Source organism: Phodopus roborovskii, unplaced genomic scaffold (genome assembly GCF_943737965.1).
Source record: "Phodopus roborovskii unplaced genomic scaffold, PHOROB, whole genome shotgun sequence".
In the NCBI taxonomy this organism is placed as follows: Eukaryota; Metazoa; Chordata; class Mammalia; order Rodentia; family Cricetidae; genus Phodopus; species Phodopus roborovskii.
This window is the reverse complement of record NW_026126588.1, coordinates 3,473,302-3,492,911: the sequence shown is the minus strand read 5'-3', so window position 1 is coordinate 3,492,911 and position 19,610 is coordinate 3,473,302.

Below are 19,610 nucleotides of genomic sequence, written 5' to 3'. Positions count from 1 at the left end.
TAAATTTTAAAAAAATCCATCTGTTCTCCGGCTGGAGGGATGGCTCAGCGGTTACCAGCACTGGTTGCCCTTCCAGAGGTCCTGAGTTCAATTCCCAGCAACCACATGGTGGCTCACAACCATCTGTAATGGGATTTGGTGCCCTCTGCTGGCCAGCAAGCATAGATGCAGGCAGAACTCTGTATACATAATAAATAAATACATCTTTTTTAAAAAGAAACAAGGGGAAAACCAGAAATTCATCTGTTCTCTAATCAGCATTGCCCTGTTTAGTTACCTTTTTTAAGATTTGTTTTTATTGTTGTCAATTATGTCTATGTGTGCATGCCTGCATGTCTGTATGTACACCACATGTGTGTAGTACTCATGTAGGCCAGAAGAGGGCAGCAGATCCCATGGAGCTAGAGTTACAGATGGATGTGAGCGCTGGGAACTGAACTTGAGTCCTCTACAAGAGCAGCCAGTGCTTCCCTGAGCCACCCCTCCACCCCTCCAATAATGTTTTAAGGCCAAAAGAATAGACACTGTACTTCTTCGTGCATAATTTCATTGAGCACAGAGGCTCAGTAGAAACAATATAGTCACTTGTGGTATGAAAATTATACAGGCCGGGCTGTGATGTCAAACACCTTTGATCCCAGCACTTGGGAGGCAGAGGCAGGCGGATCTCTGTGAGCTCGAGGCCAGCCTGGACTACAGAGTTCCAGGACTATACAAAAAAAACCCCACACAAACAAACAAAAACACATCCTGGCATCTTGCTCAGCAGTTGCATGGGGAGGTTTGCACAAGCAAGTAGTTAAGTAGTTTAACAGATGCTAAGGTAAGTTAGCTGAGGCATCTTGACCTCCCATTCCTAGAACAGAGCTTGGTAATTTTCCACAGGGCTTCCCATCAAGGAGATCAAATCTGTCTTGGAAATTGGGGCGGGGGGGGGGGGAGGGAGAAAGAAGAAAATAGATGAGAGAAAGACAGAGACAGAGAGAAGGGAAGGAGGAAGAGGAGATGGGAAGGGGGGAGGAAGGAGAGTGAAAGGATTGGACACACCCCACAGCCTTCCGGGGATGATGCTTGTGATTACAAACCTCAAAGGCCAGCTGAGTTACCCCACACACACACCATTTGCAGGTTTTCTGGGGTGTGGCACAGGACTGAGGCCTGTGGCAGCTACAGACTCCCAGAGCCCTAGGAGCCAGAACCCAGAGTAGCCTTAGGTACAGTGAGGCCAATGGCTGCCAGAGGTATGGACAGTGGTGATTAAGTCAAGGCCAGGAAAGTAGACGGGGAAGCAACAGCACAGTGAGGAAGGCAGGGAAGTCTCTGGCTCCAGAGACGGAGCCACAAAAGAGCCAAAAAGTGGCATACAGACTCCACCCAGTCCTCAACACAGAAATTAGAAATCAATAATAAAGATAATCCCAAGCCAACCCCCCCCCCATAAGCTTAGGAGCTCAAACCACACTGCTGAATAATTCCAAAAGAAATCATAGTGGAAATCACATTAACGTACCATGAACTTAGGTCCTGCACATTAAAGCCTGTAGGATTCAACTAAAACAGTAATCGGAAACTTGGGTCCTTAAATGCAAACACTATATTTCACTGAGTATGAGGCACCATCAATTCTAACAACCTTGTCTTATGTACAAAGAACAAAGGCTATCAATTAAAGAGTGTGTGTGTATGTATGCATCTTGTGAATCCAGGCGACTGGAGTTACTGGTTGTTGTGAGCCCCCCCCCCCAGTGTGGGTGCTGGGAATCGAACCCAGGTCCTCTGCAAGAGCAGCAATTCTCTTGACCACTGAGCCGGCCCTCCAGGCCAGATGACCTGGAATTTTTACTTTATCCCTATTAAAGTATTCTTTTAGACCTGGATATAGGTTCTAATTCTACTGTAACATAACATGGGCACATACAAAGAATAACTGGTCATGGCATTCTTACACCTTACTCAAAACATCTGGCTACTAAATCATTTTCCAACTTAGCCATTTATGTCCACATTTTCTAAATAACGACCCCAGTGCAATGAAGACATACATGGATGCTCGTCATTGTCTCCCGAGTGTCCTTCCAAGCGCACACAGGAAAGGCTTGACAGCTATGGCACACCGCTTGCTGCCTGAAGAGCTGGTGATACCAGCTCTGCCTTCAGGATACAACCACAAAGTGGCTCAGCAGGGGACCAGCACTTGTCAGGCAAGCCTAGTGACTTTAGTTCCATCCCAGGGCCCATGTAAACTTGGAAGGAGAGAAGTGGTACCACAAAGTTGTCATCTGTCCTCCTGGCAGTGACACACACACACTCACACACACATACACACACTCACTCACACACTCACACACCACATACACACACACCATACCACCCTCACACTCACACACACATACACACACTCACACACCACATACACACACCATACCACCCTCACACACACACACCACATACACACACTCACACACATACACACTCACACACACTCACACTCTCACACACACTCACACACCACATACACACACACCATACCATCCTCACACACACATACCACATACATACATATACACACACTCACACACACACACATACATGTAATAATTATGCAATTATGTTTTAAAGCCAGATGTGGTGGCATGCACACATTTCTAATTCTACAACTCCTTCAGTAAGATGGAAAGTAGAGACAGAATTGTCCACATGCTCTCGGGCCAGGTAGTCTGGACTACAAAGAAAGGAGAGACCCTGCCTCAGCAAGGCAGAAGGAAGGAGCAACTTCTAAAAGTTGTCCTCTGACCTCCACCACACACACACACACACACACACACACACACACACACACACACACACACACATAATTGACCCCCATGGATAGTACCAGAGGGTCTCACTCCTTGACTATTTTATCTGTGTTGGGATTCAGGGAGTTTTTTGTGGGGAGGGTGGTTTTTTGAGACGGGATTTCTCTGTGTTACAGAGCCCTGGCTGTCCTAGAAATCACTTTGTAGACCAAGCTGGCCTCTAACTCAGTGAGATCCTACTGCTTATGCCTCATCATACCACCATGATCGGCAGGATTCAGGGAGATTTTTTTAAATGCTACATCCCACCAGGTGGTGATGGTGGCTGAATCCCAGCACTTGGGAGGCAGAGACAGGAGGGCCTCTGTGAGTTTAAGATCTAGAGACCAGTGCACACCTTTTATCCCAGTGCCCCTGAGGCAGAGGCAGGCAGATCTCTGTGAGTTGGAAGCCAGCCTGGTCAAGTTCCTGGATAGCCTCCAAAGCTAAATAGAGAAACCCCGTCTCAAAAGCCAAAACCAAAAAATGAAAAAAAAAAAAAAATTAATGTGTCTGGGCAGTGGTGGTGCACGCCTTTAATCCCAGCACTTGGATGGCAGAGGCAGGTGGATCTCTGAGTTCAAGTTCCAGGCCAGCCCAGTCTACAGAGTGAGTTCCAGGATAGACAGGGCTACACAGAGAAACCCTATCTTGAAAAACAAAAGTGTGTGTGTGTGTGTGTGTGTGTGTGTGTGTGTGTGTGTGTGTGTGTGTGTGTGTGAGTGTAGTTGCCCATGGAGGCCAGAAGAGGGAGCTAGAGTTACAGGTGGTTATGAACCTCCCGAAGATGGTGCTGGAAAATGAACTCAGGTCCTCTGCAAGAGCAGCAAGGGCTCTTAACCCTCGGGCTATTTCTCCAGCCCCCACTTTGCTTTTTTAGTCAATGTCATCTTTTTCTCATCCTACCGTGTTTTAGAGAGTCATAGCTTACTTGGCATTCATCACAGCAGGTCACCTGTCAAATCATGAGCTCCTGGAGGAGTGTATGAATCCTGAGTTTATCATTCCTCACCACAGCCTTTGGGCAAGGCAGCAGAAGGTGGCAGGAGCTGGGAGCTGGGTTCGGGGAGGGAGTTGACTTCTCCAGACAACTGCCAACATCAGCATCAGAAGGCACTTTTCCTGTGCCTGGGCAGGGGAGGCATCTTGAGGTCATGTTTAATGTTCCCAGCCCACATTTGACACAGGGACACTCCTAGGGAGATCCTGTAGTCAGCTTGAAATTGGGGACTGGGACATTTATCGGAGAGATGGCTTTGACCACCCTTATGTCAGACAAGCCTTCCCATCATGGAAGCCTTGGGTCACTTTTTATTAGTGTTGCTACTGTGAAACTGATTGAAAATCAAGGAGGTACGCTAAGCTTTTATGTGTAGCTCACTGTCCACTCATGTGAGGCATGTAGCACTTTTGTGTGTTTGTTTTTGTGTTTTGAGACAGGGTTTCTCTGTGCTGGAACTCACTCTGTAGACCAGGCTGGCCTTGAACTCACAGAGATCTACCTGTCTCTGCCTCTAAAGTGCTGGGATTAAAGGTGTATGCCACCACCACCCAGCCACATTAATTTTTTTTTTAATGAACCTTTTATTAAAGACCACAGAAAGGTTCTAGGAATGAGAAAGAAATTCAGGGAGAAAAGGAATCTGGAAGAAAGACTGTTTTTGGTGCCATCTGTGAAACCCAAGGAGATTTCCACGTCTTTGAGCAGGAACAACAGCTTGTATAACCAAAGTGTGTTCTCACACTTGTCTTCTGGGCTCACTCAAGCTCCTCTGTCTGGCGGGGAAGGGGGGATAATTCAGCAAACTATGTTGGCTTAATATGGAGTGTCTTTAATAAGAAAAAAAAAAAAAGCTCCTGGTTTTCTGCTCATCAAGCAAGCTGAAGATCTAGGGTGGGGACCTATTAAGATAAGTCAGCCCTACAGCAAGGGAAGTAATGGGCCTTCCCTGCTGGAAAAAGGCATGTACCCACACACTGTACAAGGGGCTAGCTTGACTCCTCCACTCCCAAGACCTGCACTCCCTGTTAAGCTGAACCTTAACTTGTGTCTCCTAAAAGGATGCATTGAGAGTAGACCACTCACTAAAAAGCATGGGTCCTCCCTAGCTCACCCTTAAAGGGGAGTCCTCCTTACTCCAAATTGGAAAAACAGAAAGTTCTGGAAGCTTAAAGTTGGGTTCCCGGGGATTGGAAATGTGGCTCAGTTGGCAGAGAGCTTGCCTACAACACTTGAAGTATAGGACCAGATATGCTGGTGCACGCCTGTAACCCGCACTCAGGAGGCGGAGCAAGAGTCATCCCTCTGCTACACAGTGAGTTTAGGCTAATATAAAGTATGCGAGACTGGATTCACCTGGACAGGTCTGTAGCAAACTGTGTTTATCCTCCAGACTCTGCGCCCTCAAGAGAACTGAGCTTCCATCCTCCCGTCTCCACCTTAAGAGCCAACTATGGAGTACCAGCCATTATTTCATTTAAACCTGCCTTAGAGTGCTCACAATTTCCACCTGCAGCGTCCCAGTCAATAAGCAGTACCATAAATCTACTAATATCTGAGCAAGAAAAAAATGGATGCGGACAGGCTCTAGAAGCAAGCAGAGCCAAGCCAAATACCAACCTCTGGCTCCCTTTATCCATTTGCATCATACGCCCCAGCTGTTTGGACTCCAGTCAACAACACATTTGAACCTGTTTTGACAGGGTGTCCTGGAGCGGAGACTGGCCTCAGAGTTGCTGTATACGAGGATGACCTTGAGTTGACACTCCTGCCAACATCTCCTGAGTTCGGGCATTGCAGGTGTGTGCTCGCCAGCTCTAGCTCGGGCTATTGACGATATCCTCCACCTAATCAGATCTTGAATACAGACACGAGTCCATTGTATATGTCCCCTAACTAACTCCTTTAACTTGGATATAGAATGTTCTCCAAAAACCCGTTTTAAAGACTTAGTTCCCAGTCTGCCACACTGTTGGGAGATGGCGGACCTTTTTGAAACGTGTGAGGTCGTGGAGATGGCGAGATGGCTCGGCAGTTAAAACACTTGTTGCTCTTGCAGAGGACTGGACGTCTATCCCAGTTCCCACGTGGTGGTTCACAACCATCCTAACTTCAGTTACAGGGGACCCAGCACCCTCTTCTAACCTCTGCTGGCACCAGGCACCTAAGCAGTACACTTACATGCAAACATGCAGGCAAAACATATGTATAAGATAAAGGCAATCTTTAAAAAAACCAATTTGACCAAGGGGGGGATTGGGATGCTTTGGTCTGACAAATGATGTCACTATGATATGCCACCAAGGCTACGGGGCCATGAACAAACTAAAGCCCCGATCAACAGAGGCTTGTGATGATCCCGGCACTTGGGTGGTTGAGGCAGGAGGATGGGGAATTCCAGGGTAGCCTGGGCTACATAAAGGGATAGCAGTGGTGCTCAATCTAAAAAAGAAAACCATAAAGCCACGAGCCATGAGGTTTAAGCCACCCAAAACTCAACTGTGTCTCTTTTCCACCTTGGTCACTACGTTGCCACTTTTCTCGGGGGCCTTCTCCAGCTCTCTAGTACTGGCTGCTCTTGAAATGGAAGGAAGTTGGCAGCCAGGTTTGCCGTTTCCAATACTCATGGCTAAACCTGTGCGCGTGGTGATTTTAAGCATGAAAGTAACCGGAGACAAAGGGTCTTGTTAGAAAGGCTATCTTTCAAAACCAGCATACCCCATAAGCCTTTGAAAGTCAAGAGGCAGAACAGGAGCTCCTAGTGGTGTTTCCGGGGTTTGGATGCCAACTCCTACACCCCCCTACAGCCCCACCCCACCCCACCCCCACCCCACCGCCGCCGCCCTCGGACTCGGGGCTCCAGAGAATACTCGTCCGTCCGGTCCCGCCCCAAGGTCTCCTTTCCTCTGAGTCCTACACTCACTTCCCTGGGGGAGCCCTAGATCTACCCTTGGAGGACCCCGTGGAGGAGATGGCCCAGATCAACGCACCAACAGGATGCAAAGCGAAAGCAAGGGCGCCGCCTGCAAGCCTCCGTCCAGGGTTGCCAGGACAACCCGCCACTTCCTGCAGGCTAGCGTGCTAATCCCTGCACCTGCGCTGTGGCCTGGGCTGAGGATGGGGGTCTCAGGCCTAACGGCTGAAGAACTTCATGATTTTGTTTTAGCTTGTGGCTCTTTTCCAAGCAACTGTCATCGCTGTTCCTGTAGAACTTCTAGCGGCCGTGAACGATGCATCCTCCACAAAGGTTGCAGATGCGGGTTTAGAATTGGCCCTGATTAGGCAGGACCCACCCACCATCCATAGTGCCTTTTTCTGGACCAGGCTCCCTGCTGGATGCCATCTTCCCTCAACAGCCAGCTGCGTTTCTCAAAATAGAAAACTGGGCAAAGGCTCATTCAAGGTCACCCAGAAAACAGATTCACGCCCAAGTTTCACCCCTACAAATCTGTCATTCTTTCCATGGCACAGATTGAAATTTGTCTAGTACATCTTGCATAGAAAATTGTTGGTTTGGGGATTTTTTTTTTTTCTCCAACTCAAGCTAAATTTACATTGAGACCTAGTTTCTCCTATGGTGAACTGGGAAAAAAATACAAATGTTTTAATTAATTTAAATACTCATATTTGTGCTTTGCTGTATGCATATGTGTGCCCCTATGTGTGTGAGGCACAGTAGCCTATGCTCGTGCACGGGTGTCCAGAGGTCAATGTCATGTGTTATTCCCCATGCTCTCCACCTTACTTTTTGAAACAGGGCTTCTCATTGAACCTGGAGCTCTCTTACTGTTACAGCCCCAGGAGTCCCAGGGGATCCAACCATCTCTGCCCCACCTGGCCCTTAGTGTACGATGGGGATCCGAACTCAGGTCCTCACGCTTGTCCAGCAAGCACTTAGCCGTCTCCACAGAGGGTTTTATTTTAAATTGTTTCAGTGATTGTAGAAGAAACAACAGAGAAACTGAAAATCTTGAAACACAGATGGGGAGGTGCTCTGCAGGCCACGCCCCTTACTGAGGAGCTATTAAGCAGTTGGTAGCCTCTGGGATTATATAAAAGACAAACTCTAGCAGCACAGGACACTTGGGAAGGGGAGGCAAGTGGATCTCTGTGAGGCCAGCCTGGTCTACAAAGTGAGTTCCAGGACAGCCAGGGATACACAGAGAAACCCTGTCTTGAAAAACAAACAGAAAGACTCCTCTTTTCCTAGAGAGTGCCGGAAATGTTGCCAGTGTTTGTCTGCAGATTGATTGGTTACCTGACAGTTGCCTCGGAGCCACACTCTATCATCAGTGGGTACAAGCAGGTTCTGGCTTTGTCTGTGGAGACTGAGTACACCTTCCCAAGGCTTCCTTGGCTGACCCACCCTCATTTTGGCGGCTGCCCCTCCCACTCCCGCTGCCTCTACAGCCCCAGGCAAAACTGAAGCCAAGGAAGGGTCGGAGGAATCCGATGAGGAGATGGGATTTGGTCTTTTCGACTTCTGCTCAAAGCAACCAACTCAACTAGCTTAATTTGAGGCACGTGGAAATAAAAGCTTACTTCTGTTAAAAATAGATAGATAAATAAGACTGAAGGGCCACCGTCGAGGCTAAAACATTTGAATATTGCCAGTTTCACAGGATTGGAGTTTAAGAGATGTTAGCGTTTAATAAAATGTTAGAATTCCTAGCAGGGTCCACAGCAAAGTCAAAGGCATGTACCAGCAAAGCGTTGTCCGGCTCTGTTAATTTCAGCTGGAGCATTTTCCCATTAGTGGTGAGTCACATCCCTCTTATGTGACTTCTTTAAAAAAAAAAAAAAAAAAAAAAAAAAAGCTACAACGTTGGAGCCAGGGCGGCTTGGTTTTTACTTTATTTTATTGAGGCAGGATCTTACTCTGTAGCCCCAGCTACCCTGGAACTCTCTATGTAGACCCGACTGGCCTCAAACTCAGATTTGCCAGCCTCTGTGTCCTGAGTGCTGAGATGAAGTTGCTTGACTCTCCACTGGTGTATGTTAGGTCTCTTCCAGGAGCCCTGGCAGCACACAGTCAGGCTACTGCCCTTATGCTGGCCGCAGCCACTCTGACACTCCAAGGACTTGAGGAAGTCACACAGCTCCCGGGACCTTGCTGCTGGAGGTGCAGCCCCACCCAGGAACGCTTCAAACAGCTTGCACTGAGTGCACTGTCAAAAAGAGCTCTGGCAAACTCTGAATGATCTTGCCCTTCCCACCCAGACCAGAAGAAGGAGACTTCCCCGGCAGCCCAGCTGAAAACCTGCAACTGCTGTTAACCTCGTCCTTCATTTGCATCAAAGTTCTCGGTGATTGGTGCAAACATCCTATTTCCAGCTGCATAAGCCAGTCAGCTCCCTTTGTGAACAGATGGGTAGGAGACACTCTTCTGCGCTGCCTCTTGGGATTGCAATGGTAGACCCAATGAAAAGGCTTCTCTCAAGTGATCTTTCTCATGGTGTGGGCTGGGGGGGGGGTGCACATGTGTGTGCGTGTAGTGGAAATGGCGGTCAATGGCAAGTGGTTTCTTCAGTCACTCTAAATCTTTTTCTTTCTTTCTTTCTTTCTTTCTTTCTTTTTTTGAGACAGGGTTTCTCTGTGTAGCCCTTCTGTCCTGGAACTCACTCTGTAGACCAGGCTGGCCTCAAACTCACAGAGATCTGTCAGCCTCTGCCTCCTGAGTGCTGGGATTAGAGGTGTGTGCCACCACCGCCTGGCTTGCCACGTTATGTTTTGATAGAGGGTCTCTCACTGAATAGTTTACCTCTTCAGCTAGATTATCTGACGGGCAAAGCCAGGGATCCAGTCATCTCTGCCTCCCTAGCAAGGCCTTCTTGCCTCCTCCCTTAGTACAGTGCACTCACCTAGTAACAGGAAGAAGGAAGATGTCTACCGGGAAGCAGACAGCAGTAGAGATAAGGGCAGTTGATCAAGAAAGGAAGCTGGATGCCATGCCAAGTTCGTGAGACCCAAAACAGACCACTGAGGAGCCGACTCACTGATGCCAATGCATATGGTTTATTGTTAAGTTACAAGGCTCTGCAGGGACTCTGTCCAGCAAACTGGCATAGCGGCCGCAGGAAAAGGGTACCCGGCCTCAATTGTAAGGGTTTATAAAGGGGGGGAGCGCAAGCAGGGTCGTCCATGCCTTGACTGGTTCAGGATTGGGTAAGAGTAGGTGACCTTTGGATTCACTGACGTGGGGTCTAGGGGTATTTCAAAATTATTACTAACAGTTGCCCACAAGAACGGTTGGTTGTGGCGAGGAGATTTTATTTACCAAAATTAGTCATTGCTGACTACCCGGACGGGGTCACTGTGTCTGGGGTGGGCACAGTTTGGGTGCTCCTTGGAACTGTTTATGGTTCCTTGGCCGGAGCTGAATCAGTCTTGTGCCACGAAGGGAATTTCTCAAGGTGGGGTCTCCTGAGGATGGAGTCCTCTCCAGTTTGCTCTGCTCTTACACTGGAAAGTTCCAGAGAGTTTCCATGCCTTCATAGCCAAGTTTCCAAAGAGCTGTGGATAGCTAAGATTCCAACAGCCTCATTTAATCCCAGCACTCGGGAGGCAGAGGCAGGTAGATCTCTGTAAGTTCAAGGCCTGTCTGGTCTACAGAGCAAGTTCCAGGACAGGCTCCAAAGCAATACAGAGAAACCCTGTCTCAAAAAACCAATAATAAATAAATAATTCCAACACAACACGTGTGACATGGGTTGCTGCATGAGTCAGGGTCCTAGGAACCTGAGACCTGCCAAGAACTGTAGCCTGGAAGGTGCCCTCTGCTGCCGCTGGGGTTGGCTACCACGTCTGTCAGAGGTGGGGGATTCCAAAATCCGCCAAGTGCTGGGCATGCTGATGCTGAAGTTAAGTCTCTAACCTAAGTCTCTGGCTTCTAAAAGATTTAAAACTCTAAATCTATGAGGCTTAGGCACTTGGTTCAGTTTGCCAAGACCTGGAGATCTTGTTCTCAACATCCTGTGACTCCTATAGGGCTCCTGCCATCTGATAGGGGACAGAGAGAGGAACTGCCTGAAGCCTGCATTCCTGACCTTTGCTCTACAGGACCCGGCTTGTCAGTTCAATGACCTGGAGTGCGGCTCCGGGCAGGGAAGCAACATGGGCAGCTGCAGACCCTGAGCCGGGAGAGCCGCTGTCTTTTGCTGCCCGCACCTCCTACAACCCCATCTTTGAGAAAAGCTGGAGCAGCAGTAAGAATTGGGTGTCTGGGAATAAGAAAACCAGCAGCCCAGGAGAGAGATATCAGATAAACTCTCCCTCGTGGGTCTTGGCAACGCAGGAAGTGATGCTGTGAAGAGAAACTTGAGTCAGACCTTATCTGATGGCTGAGGAGTCGCATACATTGGTAAGAAGACTGTGTGATCGTTCAGGCCCAAGAGCTACAAGCTAAGTTTGGGGGCTGGAGCTCAGCTGCACTGCCAACCCCCTCTCCTTCCCCTCCCCCCCCCCACAAGAAGCCTTTCTTCTTCAATGTCAGAAAAAGGTCACCCACTGCAATCATCACGGCGCCCGTTTGTACCATTAGTGTCCACCAGAGGGCAGTGTAAACCCAGGTATGGAGAAGATGCCAGCTTCCTTATCACAGCGGGAAGGCTGAGGCCTTATGGGTTGGAGCAGGGTGTCTTGGGGTGTCAGGCTGAGTTACAAAATGAGGTGAGAAAGTATGAGTGACCCCAAACTTTGTCTCCACATCTACAATGGAGGACAGTTAATCTCCAGATTTAGTATCAACTCAGGTCCGGACCCATACTCACTTAGCTTCTGTATTCCAAGGACAGGTCTCAGTGCAGACTCAGAGGTGAATAAAATGCAGTCTTGGGAGTTGGTGAGATGGCTCAGGCAGTAAAGCGCTTGCTCCCTAAGCAGAAGGACCCGAGTTCAATTCCCAGTACCCACATAAAAGAACCAGACCTTGATCCTCTCACCTAATAAAGAGACAGCCAGGGATCGGGGGACAGTGGGGTGGCGGTACCAGCCAGGCCTAGTCACCTCTGCCACTGTCTGACAGCTGCCCAGAAAAGATCTGAGATGACGAGTATTCCAGAAGTGAAAAAAGAATGGAGAGAGAGGGAGAGAGAAACAGAAAAGTCCCTTTATTCTAGGATTTGGGGGCAATATCCCAAGAAGCCTGTGCTCTTTGGTGGGGTTGCTATGGGGTTCCTTGAATACCAAGATTAACCCAAAAGGGAATACAAAGTCCCTGCCGTGGTCATCAGAGGGATGACCAACCAACAACGAAACCCATGTGTAGCCGCGGTCCTCCCTCCGCCGGGAGACTGCCCTATATGGATGTACATCCCCAGCCCCCAGCGGAAAGGAGAGAAGGGAGGGGAGCAAGTTTGGGGCTTCTTCCCCCAGCTCCTCCTGTTGTCTGTCTTGTCCGTGTGCTCTCCTTGGGGCCACAGCTGTTGTCAGTGGCCCTGTCCCCACACAGACAGACAGACGGACGAGAGAACTGTCCAATGACTGCTTCCTTCCTGGTCTCCGCAGTAGGAATGTGCTTTTGCTGCTTCAGCCTGGGACACCACCCCATCCCTTAAGGCCACACCTCTGTGAATAGCCGTTTATTACACTCAGTACTCACCCCACTGAGTCAAGTGTGCCATCTCTTCTACTGAGACCCAAGAGGGAGATTAACCTGATAAAGTGGAAAGGCAGAGAGAAAGATGGAAACAAAGCTAAGAGGACAAGCTAGAAAGGAAACAGTCATGGGGTATAGTATAGTTGAGCAAACTTTTTCTATTGCCTGGAATTGGTACCTGATCCTCCAAATTGGGAACAGAAACATTACACAATCCATATTATTTTGTTATTGTCCTTGTATTTGTTTTTATTTGATTCTGAGACTGTAGCACAGGCTAACCTCAAATTTGAGTTCCTCCTGCCTCTGCTTCCCAAGTCCTGGGACCATCCTGCAGAAGCGAAGAGAACATTCCCGAAGAGAACATCTACCAGCAGAGGGCAGACTCTTCCTGGGGCTTAAAAAAAAAAAAAAAACTGGAAACAGCTGAAGACTGCAAAAGTTTTGTCCCTTTTCCAAAAAGAGAGGGGGGGAAAAAGTTTTTAAAAGCAGAAATAGATGTTATTGAGACTCTCAATCGGCCAGCGCTATGAAAATCAACACGGTAACATGGATACCTGATTCCGACCCCCTATAAAATACACAGGAGCCTGGCCCGCTACCTGTGAGGCAGAAGGTGAGCAGTGCCTCACCCTCACCCAGCAGGGTTCACAACCTTAGGCTACCCCCTAAGCAGGCCTGTGAGGAGGGGTACTAGATCCTGGCAGGCTAAATATGAGCTGTCAGCATACACCCTGCCCACACCCCTTGCCCCATGTCCATGTCCTCAGTAGGCAAGAGTGTTTGAACATTTGGTCTCCAACTAGTAGTGCTGCTTAGGAAAGCTGTGTAAAATCTAGGCACTCGGTCACGGAGGGTGAGGCTTGAAATCCTATGTCCCCAGTTCCTGTCTGCTCTCTGTTCCCTCTGGCTCAGAAGTAAGGTGATTAACCCCCTCGCGCTCTGGCTGTTATGGGTGCCCACCAGAGAAGACCACGCAGACACAGTCTATATCAATTCAAAGTCTTTATTCCAGTCAGTGGGACTACCCTCAGGTATTTGGGGCCCAAGTGTTTGGAGTAAGTTAGTCGGACTTTTTTCCAGGGACCATCGGCTCTTCAGTAATGACACAGAGACACTTACTGATTATGAGAGCCCAGCTGGTAGCTTAGGCTTGCTTCTGAGTAGCTCTTATAACTTAAATTAACCCATTTCTATCATTTGCTTTCTGCCTCATGGATTTATTACCTCATCTCTGTACTGCCCATCCTGCTTGCTTTCTGCATCCCCTGGCAACTCCCTCTCTTCCCAGTAAGAATTGTATGAAAAGCCCTAGGTTATTAAAACATCTCAAGTGTCATATCCTGTAGGTCTCTGAAATGGTTGAAGACTAACCATTTATCTAAAATATATCTTTGTATGACTTTGAAAACATGCATGACATGACTGTAAGTGTGATTGCTATAGATTGCTATAGATGACAAACTGTTAACCTGTCTTTCCTTATTATCATAAATAGCTTTCAAAGACTAAAACTTTACATTATAATTTTGAAATGAGTTGTGTAGGTACAAGACCTTAAACAAGAATAGAAGCATATATACACTATAACAAAAATAACCTTAAATTTGTATCAATATACGAAAATCCACATCAATGTAAATAAAATATTTGAGACTAGTGGTTGTTCAAAAGTAGACTCAACAATTATTTTTATCTCATCATTTCTATATTATCTCTCCCTTTTTCCCTTCATAAAGAGATCTCTGAGTATAATCTCCTTTGTTTAGTTTTCTCCTTGACCATGACCAGTAGAATTTGTAACCAACCCCCTAAATGATGACAAACATCCAGAACCCACTGAACATCCAAAAACACCCACCCCATCTCTTGGGAATGTGGGCATTGTGTTCTCTAGTCTGCTTCCCGTTGTCTGGAGATGCTGGAATCTTTGGGTGATGCTGAGAAAATTAGGTTAATGGTCAAGCCCTGGCTAGAATAGTCTGTGAAGTTGGATCATCTCAGTCAGCAGCCTTGAAGCTGTTCTGGATGCAGAACTCTGAGGAGACTGTTACAGAGACATTCTGAGAGGCTGGACCATCTGGGCCTCTGGTTTTCACTGGTGTCCGGTCCCCTTGCTCTGAAATCAAGTAACCTCAAAGGTGGCGTACATGTCTGCATTAACACAGGTATGGACTGATCATTGTGCCCAGCCAGCCAAAGATTGTTGTTTGTTCTATACTTGAGTAGGTAAAATATACATCACCTGTCTTGTAGTTTTATTACTTTATGTCTGTAGCCAGGATTTCCTGGGGTCTCCCCCAATCAAATCTGATCTCTATCAACCTTGAATGAATCCACAGCCTTTCCTTTTCTGTGGAAACAAAAGCATAACCTCTTCCCCAAAGTAACGTAGTTCTTTATTTCCATTTTGAAGTTAAGACACTTTAAATAAATATGGGTTGGTTTAATTTAGTAGTTTCCATAACTCAGTGTCTCTCGGCAGCTATTGTTCACTCATCAGCAATCAGAAAATTTGAAGTTAATACAATAGCACATAGGATCCAGATTCCCCATGTATTTCCCAATTCTATGTGGCTTATCCTTTTTATGTTTTTTTTATTTTCTCTTTAAAGAATTTATCTTATTATTTATAAATTATTTTTATGTCTATGCCCATTTTCTTTTCTTCTTTAAGCCTATGCACATTTTTTAACACACTGTAACCTTTTAGAAGTTTTTTTTTTTTTCTGTATCCAAATCTGGATCTGTCTTTACTACATATCTGTAACCATTTCTGTCTGCATAAACAAAACAAACCACTCCTTGACTTAGCTTAGCACATGGTGCTGAAGGCTGGCTCCAGCATGCAGTGGCCAGTAGCTGCATCTCTGTGTGCAAGACTGCAAGACTAGGAGGCTCCTACATCTGGCTCTTTATCCAGAACTTGTTTTTGTTTTGCACTTTCTCAGGCCCTATGTTTGGATATTCAAGTCCCCACTTTGAATTCCATTTATAGTCAGACTTTTTCAGTGGGGCCATTGGTTGTCCAATAATGACACAGAGACTTATTAATTATGAAATCCCAGCTGATAGATTAGGCTTGTTTCTGAGTAGCTTTTATAACTTAAATTAACCCATTTCTATTAATTTACTTTATGCCTCATGGCTCTATTACCTCATCTCTTTATTGCCCATCCTTCTTGCTCTCTGCCCCAAAACTCTTGCCTAACTATTGGCCATTCAAATGACCATTCAACCAATCCAAGTGACATATCTTCACAGTGTACAAAAAGATTATTCCACAACAAAGTAGGCTGGTTTTTTTTAAAGGCAAAAAAAAAACCCCCACACAAACAAACAAACAAAAACACATCCTGGCATCTTGCTCAGCAGTTGCATGGGGAGGTTTGCACAAGCAAGTAGTTAAGTAGTTTAACAGATGCTAAGGTAAGTTAGCTGAGGCATCTTGACCTCCCATTCCTAGAACAGAGCTTGGTAATTTTCCACAGGGCTTCCCATCAAGGAGATCAAATCTTGGTTAAATCTAAATGGCCTCCACAAGAATACAAGATGAAGGAACCTCTGTATTGCCTCACCCTGTCACACTGACATCATGCCTTCCCCTGCCAAGATGATGAAATACCCTCAACCTGCATCTAAAATACATCCCTCCTCCCTAAAGTTGTTTCTTGTCAGATATTTGCTCACAGCAAAGAGAAAAGTCCCTAATCCAGCCCATTTGCCTCTCTGTTGACCTTTGAACCAGAACCAGGAACAAGGAGCCTCAATTCAGTTGACTTTTGAAAGGAGATGGAGAAGATTCCTTCTTGGGAGAGATGGAGTTCTGCACATGAAATCTAAGAAAAACTGCAAAGCAGGTTGGACAGGGACCTCAGCGTGGGATATCCTCCACCTGAAAAGACAGGTGCAAAGCTGAGCCAAAGCAAAGTCCAAGAGAGGAGGAAGAACAACATGTTAGTATAAAGGCATCAGTCCAGCTAGAAATGCTCCAGCTCATGCTGGGACTCAAGGTCGCAAACACAAGTGCATTGGAATGAGTGGCCACCCAGCCACCCTGAAAGAGTGGCTGGAAGAGAGTGTGCCCACAGCCCAAGGTGGTAGGATAGGATGGCCTGCTGAGCTATGTGGTCCAGTCCCAGGGCCAACTCCAATTTCTCCCACACAAGCAGAAGAATAGACAGTGTCTGTGTGTGTGTGTGTGTGTGTGTGTGTGTGTGTGTGTTTGAGATAGGGTCTATGTAGCCCAGGCTGGCCTTGAGCTGCCTTGGGTTTTCTCAGTCTCCTTAATGCTAGGTTACACACACACCTGGCTAGGATTTTTGCTTGTTTGTTTGTGTTTTTCAAGAGAGGGTTTCTCTGTGTAACAGCATTAGCTATTCTATAACCTGCTCTATAGACCAGGCCTGCCTCTGCCTCCCAAGGCTGGGATCAAAGGTGTGTACACCCTGTGTAAGCCTTGTTTTAGTTTTTTAAAACAGAATATATCCATATGTTCATTAAGTAATTACAAATAATTTCCCACTGGTTGGTGGTGGCACACGCCTTTAATCCTAGCACCGGGGAGGCAGAGGCATGAGGATCTCTGTGAGTTTGAAGCCAGCCTGGTCCACAGAGCTAGTTCCAGGACAGCCAGAGCTACTACAGAGAGAAACCCTGTCTCAAAAAACAAAAACCAACCAAACAAAAAATAGACAGTTTCCCTGAGAAAAGAGAAAACTAAGGCCAGCCGGCTGGCCAATGAGAAGTTGCGGGAACAAAATGGGGGGTTGGTGATGAGGTCAGATGGCTGCAGCCCCTTACATTAGACTCTGCTTTTGTTCAATGTCTAGGCAGAGAAAAGTCCAGTATCTCCTCCTTTCTGGTATTTTTAAGGAGAAATCTGGACCATCAGAGGAATCAAACTTCCACTCTTTGGAAACCTCTCAGATACTGGCAGTACTGGTAAAAGACACCAGACAGGTACAGTGTTCACAAACGACTCTGTGTGTGTGTTTGTGTGAGTATGTAATGAAGGGATCAGACCCTCACCCAGCCCCTTGCTTTAGCAGCCGTGACAGGCTGCAGAAAAGACCCAGCAAGATGTAGGCCTCTGACTCAGCAAAATGTGCTGAGCTTCCTGACCCTGCCCGGCCTCCTAGTCACTAGGAGGTCAGATAGCCTCCACATGGCAAGGAACCAACCAGAAGTTAGCTGGCAGACTCTGGACATGCTTTACAGTAAAAGTGGCCTAACAGTGAAGTGCACAGCATCGCAACCGCCCTGGGAGGGCGTATAGGCCATAGCAACCAGTTAACCAATCAACACAGGACAGGTCACCCAAGCCCAGAAGTGCACCAATCCTGAAACTGTTGTGTACCCCTAGACACTCCCCTTGCACACCCCCAATAAATCCCCTGCCTTAAAGCCCCTTCGGATCTTACTCATGACAACCGCTGTGTTGGATGGATGAGGGAACTGAGACAGTTAACTTGTTAAATAATAAAAGACTCTGCTTTTGCATCGGAATGGGTCTCTTGGTTCAGAATTTGGGCACAACAGTGTGTCCTTTTCATGCTACTTAGCCCCAGACGGAGCTGCACCATCAACCTTCACTTCCGGCTTGCCCCACACGCCAGCACCTACTTCACTAACCTGCACATCTAGCTCCTGTCATTTGTCCTGTGTATTAGTCAGCTCTGGCCACGATGTGTAACAAACTACTCCCCAAATCAGCTGCTTACAACAGCCGGCATGGGGTTTCTCATTCATGCGTCTGGAGATCAGTGCTACCGATCAGGTTCAGGCTAAAGGCTCACCCCTGGGTCTGTTCCACTGCCCTGGGAACAGCAGCCGCCCCAGGAAGGGTGTTCTCATGTCAGATGGCAAAGGCCAGTGAAACAGAGTGACTAATGACTCAACTTTCTGAAAATGTCACATTGTCACTTCCCTCTGGGCTGTTACTCAGAGTCACATGGGAACATAGACTCCATCTGAGGCAGGGAAGAAAGAGGAAAATTGAGGGGATCTGGGAAGGGGGAAGGAGTCTGCCTGGAGACTCTCACAGGCTGGGCATCAACCCAGTGTAATTAATGTGCCTGCACCCATGTGAGTGCCTGCACCCATAAGTGTCAGAAGAGGGCACCAGATCCTCTGGAACTGGAGTTCCAGGCCTTTGTGAGTCATCTCTCCTCCCCAGTCTCCATACAGATGCCTGCAACAGAACTCCTGTCCGCAAGCACTCATAACCACTGAGCCATTTTTCCAGTCATAGGGACTTTTTTTCTGTTTGTTTGTTGTTTTTGAGACAGGGTTTCTCTGTGAGCCCTGGCTGTCCTGGAACTTGCTCTGTAGCCACAATAGCTTCAAACTCAGAGAATCACCTGCTTCTGCCTCCTAAGTGTTGGGATTAAAGGAATGTGCCACCACACCTGGTCTGACAGTATCTTTTTTTTTTTTTTTTTTTTTTTTTTTTAAGAAAGTAAAAATAGCCAGTTGGGGCCCGGCAGCGGTGACACATGCCTTTAATCCCACCACTCGGGAGGAAGAGGCAGGTGGATCTCTGTGAGTTTGAGACCAGGCTGGTCTACAAGAGCAAGTTCCATGTCAGCATTCAAAGCCACAGAGAAAACAAAACAAAACAAAACAAAAAACAACAACAACAAAAAAGCCAGTAGGTGGTGGCACATGTCTTCAATCCCATTATTCATGAGGCAGAGGCAGATGGATCTTTGTGAGTTTGGGGCCAGGCTTCAGCCTTCAGAGTGAGTTCCAGAACAGTATCCAATGCTGCAGAAACTCTGTCTCATACAAACAACAACAAAAATAATATAAAAATAACAATAAATCAAGAGTAAAACCTATGTGTATGCAATCTCAAGTATGGCCTCCCTCCTTGCCAGAGTTCTCTGGTATCTGACAAACAAGTTATCTGTAGCACAAGTTCTAATTGGTCTAATTTGTCTTAATGATTAAAAACTCCCAGCCAGATATCGGAACAAATGCTCAAAGATCAGAGACAGAAATAGCCAGTCACAGCCAACTCTTAACGTTTCTAACTCGTCACCCAGAAGAGACCGAGTTTCTGCCTCCTCCTGCCTTATATTCCTCTCTTCTCCCAGCCATATCACTTCCTGTCTGTCTGTACAGACCTCCAGACTCTATGGTTAGCTAGTGGCTAGCTCCACCCACTGACCTT